The sequence below is a fragment of the Malaclemys terrapin genome, chromosome 4 (genome assembly GCF_027887155.1).
Source record: "Malaclemys terrapin pileata isolate rMalTer1 chromosome 4, rMalTer1.hap1, whole genome shotgun sequence".
Lineage (NCBI taxonomy): Eukaryota > Metazoa > Chordata > Testudines > Emydidae > Malaclemys > Malaclemys terrapin.
The window spans coordinates 118,255,387-118,267,139 of NC_071508.1; positions in this window are offsets into that span (position 1 = coordinate 118,255,387).

Below are 11,753 nucleotides of genomic sequence, written 5' to 3' on the forward strand. Positions count from 1 at the left end.
GAGGCTTAGGGACAACAGAGCATGGGGTTGCATCCCTGAACATCTTAAGAACATAAGAATGGCCCTACTGAGTCAGACCAAAGGTCCATCTAGCCCAGTATCCTGTCTTCCGACAGTGGCCAGTACCAGGTGCCCCAGAGGGAATGAACAGATCAGGTAATCATCAAGTGAATGGCTAATAGCCATTGATGGACCTATCCTCCAGGAACTTATCTAATTCTTTTTTGAACCCAGTTATAGTTTTGGCCTTCATAACATCCCCTGGCAATGAGGTTGACTGTGCATTGTGTGAAGGAGTACTTCCTTTTGTTTTATCAACCTGCTGCCTATTATTTTCAGTGGGTGATTCCTGGTTCTTGGGTTTTATGAAGAAGTAAATAACACTTCCTTATTCATTTTCTCCAAACCATTCATAGCTTTGCAGATTTCTATCATATTCCCCTTTAAACTTTCCAAATTGAAAAGTCCCAGACTTTTTAATTTCTCTTGATATGCAAGCTGTTCCATAGCCCTAATCATTTTTTTTGTTTGCCTTTCTCTATACCTTTTCCAATTCTAATATATTTTTTTTGAGATGGGATGACTAGAATTGGACGCAGAATTCAAGGTGTGGACATGCCATGGATTTATATAGCGACCTTATGATAGTTACTGTTTTATTATTTATCCCTTTCCTAATGGTTCCTAACATTCTCTTAGCTTTTTTTGGCTGACACTGCACATTGAGCAGATGTTCTCAGAGAACTATCCATACTGACTCCAAAATTTCTTTCTTGACTGGCATCAGTTAATTTAGACCCCATTCTTTTGTGTGTATAATTGGGATTATGCTTTGCAATGTGCATTACTTTGCATTTATCAATATTGAATTTTATCTGCCATTTTGTTGCCAAGTCACCTAGGGCTTGGCTACACTCGGAACTTCACAGTGCTGCCGCGGCAGCGCTGTGAAGCGCGAGTGTAGTCGCGCCACCAGCGCTGCAAGAGAGCTCTCGCAGCGCTGTATGTACCCCACCTCTCCGAGGGGAATAGCTTGCAGCGCTGCGAGTGAGCGCGCAGTGCTGCAGGCTCTGATTACACTGGTGCTTTATAGCGCTGCACTCGCTGCGTTCGGGGGGGTGTTTTTTCACACCCCTGAGCACAGCAAGTTGCAGCGCTGTACAGCGCCAGTGTAGCCAAAGCCTTTGTTTTGTGAGATCCCTTTGTAACTCTTTGCAGTCTGCTTTTAAACTATCTTGAATTATTTTGTATCTGCAAATTTTGCCACCTCACTGTTTACCCCTTTTTCCAGATCATTTATGAATATGTTGAACATCACTGGTCTCAGTAGAGATCCCTGGGGACACCGCTATTTATCTCTCTCCATTCTGAAAACTGATCATTTATTTCTACCCTTCCCTCTTATCCCATGACTGGTTAATTTGCTTAAGAGCTTTTGGTGTGGAACATTGTCAAAGGCTTTCTGAATGTGCAAGTACCCTATATCCACTGGATCACACTTGTCCACATGTTTGTTGACCCCCTCAAATAATTCTAATAGATTGGCGAAGCATAATTTCCCTTTACGAAAGCCGTGTTGACTCTTCCCCAAGAAATCATGTTCATCTTTACTACGGTATCAACCAATTAGCTTGGTATTGAAATTAGCCTTACTGGCCTCTAATTGCCAGGATCACCAATGGAGCCTTTTTAAAAAAAAAAATTGGTATCACATTAGCTATCCTCCAGTCTGGTACAAAAGCTGATTTAAGTGATAGGTTACATACCACATTTCGTTGTTCTGCAATTTCATACTTGAGTTCCTTCAGAACTCTTGAGTGAATACCATCTGGTCCTGGTGGCTTCTTAGTGTTTAATTTATCAATTTGATCCAAAATGTCCTTTACTGACACCTCAATCTGGGACAGAAATGTCCTCCTCAGAAATGTCATCTAAAAATGAGCATTGTCATTTTGTCACATGCACCTGTCTAAACTTATGGAAAAATAATATCTTTAAGCCAAAATGTTATCTCATTTACAGTGATGTGAATCTGGAGTGGAGCTATTCAAGGTGTATAGTGCAGCAAGTGAAATCAGGTTCTAGTCCTTTGCATGATATAGGATCTCTCACATGGAGGTCACAAAGCATTTTACAAGCAGTGGGGGCCTAATTGTAATCTTTACTCTGGTATGACTCTATTGGCTCCAGATTTATAACAGTGTAAATGAGGTCAGGATCAGGTCCTTCGCCACATAAAATGACTGTGAAGTTAATATGTATCATTATACATATTTTACATGTTACTGAACTGAGGACTGCAAATAATGGGACTAAAGGGTTACATTCTGCTCTCATTTGAATGAATGTCACTCTGGAACAACTCCTCTGAGCTCCCTGAAGTTATTCTGAATTTTCACTCATGTAAACGAAAGAGGAATTAGGCCCAAAGAATTCAGACACAACTCCTAACACTAGATAATGCTTTCCACAAATAGTTTACTTTTAGTTACATTAAAAATGATTTTTTAAAAGAATATCAATTTTTCCTGTTTTTAATCCATTGAAGGACACAAAACACAAAGGCAGGTGAGGAAAAACCAAGTTCAGAAGTGACCCAAATAAGAGGATACCACAGACCTGCTTCATTCAGCTCTGGCTCCATGTCAAGGATGAAGGTAACTGTTGCACTCTTAGATAAGATTCTGATTGATGTTTGCATTCTGGGAAAATTTGATAATGGCAGTCAGCAGGAGTAGGCCTAACGGGGAAGGCAATAGGAGAGTATAGGGAATCTAGGAATGTAAAACATCTTGGAGCTTTGGCTACAAAACTGACCTGTAAAAATCCCCAACAAGTCTAAAGGGCCTTCTTTTTTCCTCTGAGGCATATCTCAAGTAATAAAACTGTTCAAAATGCCAAATGCTCTCTTGATCTATTTACTTTTCTAACAGGCATTTCACACACTCAGAGAAAAAAAAAACATTCGTAAATTAAAACCTTCTTCCTTAAAGCTGAGTTTTATAGACTTTGACATAAACCTTTTTTCTCTCTTTCTCTCTCTTTTAATTCTCCTCCTGCTCTTCTCAAGTATGGAGAAAGTAACCAGAGTGTCTGAGCTAAATACAAGGTGGAGCAGATTGTTAAGCCTAAGGGGTTCACACATGCTGTAGGAGACCACTTAAAATGAAGTGGCCAATTAAGGGTTAGTAGGCAGTAGGGTGTGTTACAAATTGTTGTAATGAGCCATAAAACCAGTGTCTCTGTTAAGTCCATGTTTTTTAGGCTAGGTCTACACTATAAATTTACAACTTATAAATTTCAATTTATAAATTGAAAACTCCACACCCCTGAGCAACACTGTTATACTGACCATACCCCGGTGTAGAAAACGCTATGTCAACAGGAGGGCTTCTGCAGTCTACATAGCTACCATCTCTCATGGAGGTGGATTAACTACACCGATGGAAGAAGCTGTCCTGTCATGTAGTAGCATCTTCACTGAAGTGTAGACATGCCTGTAGTGTCCAGCAAAGTTATGAGTTGCCAGACTTGTCTTTTGAAGTTGATCTGCAGGTTTCATTTGAGGATGAGGACTGAGAGGTCAGATATGGAGTCATCGCTTTGTGAAAAGTGTTCACCCAGAGGTGATAGAGTATTTTTGTTTTTTTATCATTTTTCTGTGTGAATTTATTTGAGATAATAGTGATAAACATTCCAAAAGGAACCTGCACAACATCTTGGACTTAACAGAAACACAATTTTATGGCTCATTACAACAGCTTGTAACACACCCTACTGCCTGCTAACCCTTAACCGTCCACTTCATTTTAAGTGCACCATTCATGTGTGAACCCCTTATGCTTAACAATCTGTCCCACCTTGTATTTAAGCTCAGGCACTTTGATTATCTTCTCCAGAGCTGAGGAAGAGCTTTGTGAAGTTTGAAAGCTTGTCCTTTCCACCAACAGAAGTTGGTCCTCTAAAAGATATTCTCTCACCCACCTTGTCTCTCTCATATCCTGTGACCACCACAGCTACAACACTGAAAATTGTCAGAAGAGATAATTAGGGATCCAACTGCCACTGAATTTTGCTGGAATTAATTCCCTTAAACTCAAATCCCCAGCGTTATTTTTTACATGAAATGATTAGCAGTATGCAAAACATGTGTTTGAAACAACATAGGATTGCCTAGAGTAGTTCTCCACTTTCATTTAAACATTAATGGAAAATTGGCTATTTCAGTAAGAGCATTATCATAAAGTGTTTATGCCTTTCTCTCTTTTTTTTTACAATATGTGATAGTTTTCTAGGTAATTTATAGTTAATGTAAATGTAAATTTCCCCAGAAACAAGTATGTAGTGTTGTGTGTTTGCATTGGCCTTGTAGTTACAATTAGACATGATAAAAATCTATATGTCACAGAATGGCTTGAACAAATACAGCCAGAAAGTCCTTGAGGAAATGTCAAAGAGGCTACATAACATGGTATATGGGGCACCAGGTCTTCCCTTGTGTGATCACGGTTGAAGTTACAGTAAACTTCATATGCTTGTTAATGAAATAGTTTTTGGTCTCTGAGCTCAGACCACATGTGATTTCCAACTTTTGGCACAACTTTTATTCTGCTCTGGAAATACCTAACAAATGAGCTAGGGTCTCATAAGTGAGTTGCCTCTCCCCAATAAGGAAAGCAAGAAAACCTTGGGTCTAATTCTTCTCTCATTTATGCTAGTGTAAATCAGGAGTAATTCCATTTAAATCAATAGAGCCAGACTCTCAGCTGATGTAAATTGACAACATGGGTTGAGATAACTCTATATTGCTGGAGGTACTTGCATTTTGGATGAGACATAAAACTGATTTCTTGATCACTTCTCATCATGAAAGATCACATCGAACTTTTCAGAAGAGCAGGGGTATTAAACACAGCTTCCTGGCCAAATTCCAGAATATGTAATTACAGTCTGTCCATCTAACCTTTCTTCTGAAAGTCTAAATAGATCTGGTTTCCCTGTTCACTTCCTATCCTAAAGTGTTGTGGAGAGTTTCTGTACACTCATAAAGAGTGGTAGGACGTCAGTGTTGGGTGAAATGATATTGCTCTATGTGTATTTGTAAAGTGCTTTTGGATTCCTTGGGATTACTGATGCTCATACCTATGTAATAAAGATTTTCCACTACTCTTGAAAAAGTCATTGGCACTGTAAGTCAATTCATGTCTTTATTATGAATTTAGGGTCTCCCAGGACCCTAAAACAAGTAGAATGAGGAGTTAGAACAACACATGGCCACTTATCCAACTCTTGTGCACACCAATCTGCTATTTAACAAAGGGAAAGATAAGCACGTTTGAAAATGTTCAGAGATGCATAATTCTGCTCCATGAGTAGAGACGTCTGCAATTCTGTATTAATTGCTGACTCAATGCTTGCAGCCAACAGTACGTGCATTGCAGATAACCAGGCACCTTTGCAATCAACCCTGAAACATTTAACTTAATAGACATTAACCACTATGTGCAACAAAGTGCTCACTCTTCCTTTTGAATAATAGGATTTTGTCTCTGCATCACCAGTGTTCCTCAAAGGGTAACAATTATCAGTTTCTCTGTTACTCTGCTACCAGTTATACAAAATACTTGCATTAAGTGAAATGTAAATAATACAGTGTTTAAACACAGACCTTTAGAGCCTTTGTTTGTTTCATCAGAAAAAGACCAAGAACAATCCTCTTTCTAACAATCAGCAATCGCTGCTTTCAAAAGGAAACCACCACAACAATATAAGATTCCTCCACATGCCTAAGCTGACACTAAAAGGTACATTATAAGTGAAATATTGCTGTGTTATTTTAAACATTCATTTTGCAGATTTTAAGGAAGCCATTTAATTCCCTGATCATTGAAAGAACTGAGGCACTTCAGATATTGAATAGAAACATCTGCTGAACTAAAACATTCTAAATCAGCATCTCCAGACTCAACTTTGTATTTGAGGAATGTACTTATTATAACAGAGCTCTTGCTAACACCAACACTGGGTAGTATACTTCATGCTGAAAGTGAAGTCTGTGACTCTGACTTGCTGATTCTCTCTACAGGGACCTTATAGATACTGGAGCAACCTGTCAGTGGCATAATATACAAACCATATCCCCATTGCTAAGTGACAGAATAGGGTCCCATTTTTGAAAACAAAACAAAACTACCAGATGAGTTTAGGAAAAACATTTTTTTCTCTGAAAAACAAATAAACAAACAAAAACTGTCTTTTTCTCTTCAGTAGATTTGGAAAAAAATCATCAAGAGAATGAAACAAAAGTTGACTTTAATAAGAACTACCATTAGGCAGTTAGCTTGCAATGGATAGTTTATCAGAGTTGAGCCCCTTTTCCAGTTTGTTGATTATTCTCAAAGAGTTTAGAATTAGAAAACCCTGGTCTACATGTAAAAGTTAGGTTGCAATAGCAACGTTGGTCAGGGGTGTGAAAAATCCACACACCTGTCCAGCATAGTTATGTTGATCTAACCCCGAATGTAGATGCAGTTATGACAATGGAAGAATTCTTCCATCAACATTGTTATCATCATTCAGGGAAGTGGTGCTTCTACACTGACAGAAAAACCGCTTCCATCAGTGTAGGCTATGTCTACACTATGAGGTTATGCCAGGATAACCACGCTCACAAAGCTATGCTAGTATAGTCTCTTTAGTGTAGACATAGCCTAAGGGCTTGTCTTCACTGCAGCAGTAAGCTCCCGTTAGTACACTCCAGTTACTCCACTCTGTTAGCCTGGCTAGCACAGCTCAAGTGAGAATAGAGTGAGAGTGACCCTACTGCAGAACAACATAGGAGCTATACAGGGTGATTGGATTAGTAGGTTGTTTGGATGAGCAGTTGATGACTTGCTGTAATTCCAGCCACTGCATCCCCACTGCATTACTATGTTCAGAGCCAGGAATACTGCAGCTCCTAGATATATACTCTGTGACAGGGCAGCCAGCTAAGTTTAAAGCACCACTTAACCAAAGCTAGAGCGGCCTTTTTGTGTGTGTTGGTAGGAGTCAGGTTAGTGGCAAAATTTGAGTTATAGTTTGAGCTAACAGTGAAATTGGACAAATTGGAGAGTCCGGTGGAGGGCAATGAAAATGATTAGGGGGCTGGGGCACATGACTGACGAGGAGAGGCTGAGGGAACTGGGGTTATTTAGTCTGCAGAAGAGAAGAGGGAGGGGGGATTTGATAGCAGCCTTCAACTATCTGAAGGGAGGGGTTCCAAAGAGGATGGAGCTAGGCAGATGACAGAACAAGAAGCAATGGTCTCAAGTTGCGGGTGGTCTAGGTTGGGTATTAGGAAAAACTGGAATCTCCATCCTTAGACGTTTTTATAGCCCAGCTTGACAAAGCCCTGGCTGGGATCATTTAGTTGAGGTTAGTCCTCCTTTGAGCAGGGTGTTGGACTGGATGACCTCCTAAAGTCTCTTCCAACCATAATCTTCTATGATTCTATGAACACAACTAGACAAATAGTTAATTATTTTAATATTGATCTCAGGTTGTAAATTTGAACACATTTTTTTTAAAGCTACATAATATCTACGAGAGCTGGATGAATCAACAAACAGGGATGACCCCAGGAGATTAGAAATAAGTGTTAACAAGAACATTGGAGCTCAATTTACTTGAATATTGATGAATTTCAGATCCAGTTGTGAACTTCTGTGCCTGGACCAAACTCCAGTATAGGTAATGAAAAAGTCTGGGACTGACATTGGTGACATACCACATGAAATAATGTCTCATCCTATTTCTGTCCCCACTAGAAGTAGGAAGCAGCAGAACTCTCCTAATGGACTTGTTCTTACAAGAATTTCGGTTACAAGAGGTATGGATAGAACTGGTCCCAGGGCTGTGTGAACAGGGCATATGTAGCCTCACAACATGTGGTGTTGCCTTGATGGGTAAAGCTCTGACTAAGAGCAGCAGTATTCAAGCATGTTTTCCCTTTTTGATTAAGAGCTGGAAGGAGTGAGTAGTGAGGACCAGCTGGGGACAGAGAAGGAAGGGTTTTGAAAAAACTGACCCCTCCAAAGTAATTCTTATACTTCTGTAAGAACATGTAAGATTGGCACTGAATCAAGCTACTACATTTTGAGTGCTTATCTACACCAAACTAAAGAAAAATGAAAATTGTGGGGTTCAACCATCAATAATATCTACTGTGTGTAATAGAAGTCAGGCTCAAACAGCTTCTGTGAATATCTATAATAAAGCCTCTTAGAAGCAGCCCTAGGTCAGGATGCTTTCTATCAGCTAAAAGAAGCTTTACAAAAAAATCTCTCTATTTTTTCCCTAAAACTTCCCATAGCTGATCTGAATTTCTCGATCCTGGTGCCTCAGCCTTTATCATTTTATCTTTCAGAGCAGAAACTTCCATTTTCTCTGCACGACTTTCTTCCTCTGTTTCCATTCTATTGCAGAAGTAAATTTGGTATGAAACCAATGTATTTTATTTCTCCTTAGGGTTATTGGGGTTGGTTTACTCTGTTTTTCTTATTTATAGGATGTCTTTATCATCATATCAGAGCAAAAATCATGGTCTTTTTCTTGCAGCAATATACTGTACAGTGGTGGCCTTTTCTTTATTAAGGACAGGAAAAGCCTTCAGTTTTTCAGTAACAGTACTTTTACTTCACTGTTGAATATTTCACATTGCTGTAGATTTCAAAATCTCCTTCAATAGTATCCGTACACATATTATATATATAAAGTTAGACAGTGAATTTCAAACAGAGGTGATTTTCAAAAGCATATAATTTTAACAATATTCAGCACATTTAGGCCCTGATCCTGTAAGCACCTAAGGAGATACATAACTTTACATTCTTGAGTGGTTCCTTTTAAAACCAATGAAACTACTGAGGTTCATAAACTTAATCATGCATGTGAGGGTTTGCAGGATTGGAGCTTTACATAATAATGTTCAGAAAATGGAAGCTTTTCCCCGATCCTGATTTTTGTTTTTCATTTGCAATCAAAGGATTTTAGTTTCTGCTTTAAGTACAACTGTAAAAGGAATCTTACTTACGGAGCCACTAAAATGATGACTTCATGGATGTGTGTACATTCACAGAGCTAAGATGAACTTTGGAAAACATTCAGATATGGGTACAATTTCAGATCTGGATGAGCATTCATAAATCCAAACACACACACACTCATACAAAAATGCTTCTAAGACAAAATCAGATGAAATTGATACGTTTTAACATTTTGCATTCTCAAAGTTCTGCTGCTTTTCTCATGTATATGTGATTTATATAGTGTCAGTTAAATATGTCACAAAATGCCCCTCTAGAACACCTTCCATGCATAATCTCAAAGCACCTTAGCGAGCTTCAGTGCATTAAGCCTCATAACACATCTATAAAGTAGGTATGTATCAGTATATCCATTTTACAATGGTTAAGTGAATTATCTATGGTAGGGTCACACAGTATGTTGTTGGCAGAGCTGGGAATGGAACCATAGTGTTGCTTAAATGATAGGTTGTCTTGTTATATCATGCAGTTGAATTCCTTTCAAAAGAATATTAAATATATTTGTTGCATGACTGGTAGAAAAACAGACGGTTAAGTGCCAAAGAAGTTGTCTTTCTGTTCAGTTACCCTTGCCACGTCAAGAAGAAAAAATATATTTCTTTGCATCAGTGAACTGTTCAATATGGTTAACAACATCAGTGAATCCATTTCCTCCAAACCCTGGGAGCTATTATAAAGGAAGATTGTTAAGAGTGTCACATTTCCTTGCTTTATGCTTAAAAGGAAGATGCACTATATTCAATACCACCACCAGAATGTTTAGAAAACGGAAAGAGACTGTAGAGCTCCCAACTACCCAAAGCCTCACTACAGGTCTTCTAGCTAGGGTTGGGTTTCATATATTTGAACCAGTTTATCCCTAAAGGGTGTGGGGGGGGAGGATTTTCACAATTAGCTGCATATATGTGATGAATACCTGAAAATGTGTTCACAGAAATATTAGCCTATAACTGGTCACGTGAACAAGCTAATATGTGTTTTGCACATGCAATTGGGTAGTTGAGGTATGTGCAAATATGCATGAGAGCACAACTGTGAAAATGTGGCCCTAAAGGTTGGTAACAAATCAGTTTTACAAGCTAATGGCAGAGATATTCACCTATCACACTGTTACTCTCATTTCAGTGTAATGTAATTTAGGTTTAATGTGGGTCACATCATTCATACAGTTAAAATTACACATCCGCACTAGATTGCTGAAGTGCTACATATAGTCAGCCCTCCTGTATGAATGTGAGAGCTGGACACTTTAAAAGGACACTGAGAGATAACTCAGAGCAGTTGAGTTTTGGTGTTGTGGAATAATGTTAAAAATTAGCTGGACAACCAACACTACGAATGACAAGGTGATGAGAAGGATGAATTTAATAAGAGTACAGTACTTGTGACCATAGGTAAGAGAATAACATCTTTCTGTGGACACATGGCTCACCAATCACAGAATGACTCCAACACTCATTCTATAAGGCAAGGTCACAGGCAAACAAGGAAAAGGAAGAAAGAGCGCCCGCTATGTTGGAAACATTGCCAGAGGGACTGGTAATCAAAGGAAAGTGGAACTTTTACAACTCTTTTGCAACTGTGAAAGATGGAAAGAGGTGGCTGACAACCTCCATATTGGAGATGTCACGTGAAGAAGAAGAATCATTCATACAAACTGTTTCCCAAAACACTTTAATGCATATTGTAGATAGCAGCTGTGCAAATACATTGTGTCATGAATATACTAAGTCATTCCTTCATAATTATGTTGATGGTGGATGCATCTGATAAACTGAAATAAAGAAATAATAATAATTCATGGCATATAGATAGCTATTTTCATCAAAGGATCTTAAAGAATACTACAAAGCTGACTGACTATTATTGTCTCCATTTTACAGTTGGGGAAACTGAGTTACAGAAAAATTAATGGGTTTGTCTAAAAGCATGTCTGCCAGATTCAGAATTAGGACCCAAGTTTCTTGACTCACAGACCATAGGCAGGACAACACAGTTGTAAGGTCAGTAACAGTGGGCAAGAGATGAGTTAAAAGGCCTAGTCAAGAGAGAAAAGAGATATTTTCAGATTAGATTGTACAAGGGGTTGTGAGTCAAAGATGCAGAGAGTTACAGGAAGGTTGTTCCAAATCAAAGGTGCTGTAGTGTAGGAGTAGGAAGCTCTTGTCCTAACAGTGGCAAGACCATGTTGAGGGACAGAAAAGGCAGTGAATGGAGGGATCAGGCAGGTGAGCAGAACAAAATAAGGTCATACTTCTCTCATCCATTCCGGATTAATTAGGACAGCCTATATTGTGTGTTGTTAAATTTTCTGGTTGATTAGGTTTGCCTTCAGAGCAGCTTGTTCCTTTCTGGACTCTCGGAAACAGTAAGCTATTGGCACACACTCCTTTTACTCTTGTTGTACAAGACACCTCATGGAATGTTTTATTTAAGTGAAATACATTAAAATGTAATAGAGGACTCAGTTCAAATGGTAATGCTTTAGACTCCCTGTTGAGAACTGTGATGACTGGAAAGCAATGAGATCAGTGCAAACATTAGTGAGAGTTTACATTTTCTGGCTTGTTTTTTTAACATGTATTTACTGTTGGTTTTAAATTTTGAGTCAATTGCATGCTCATGAAATTAAAGACTAATAGGACCATATTTAGTGTGGATACGTGA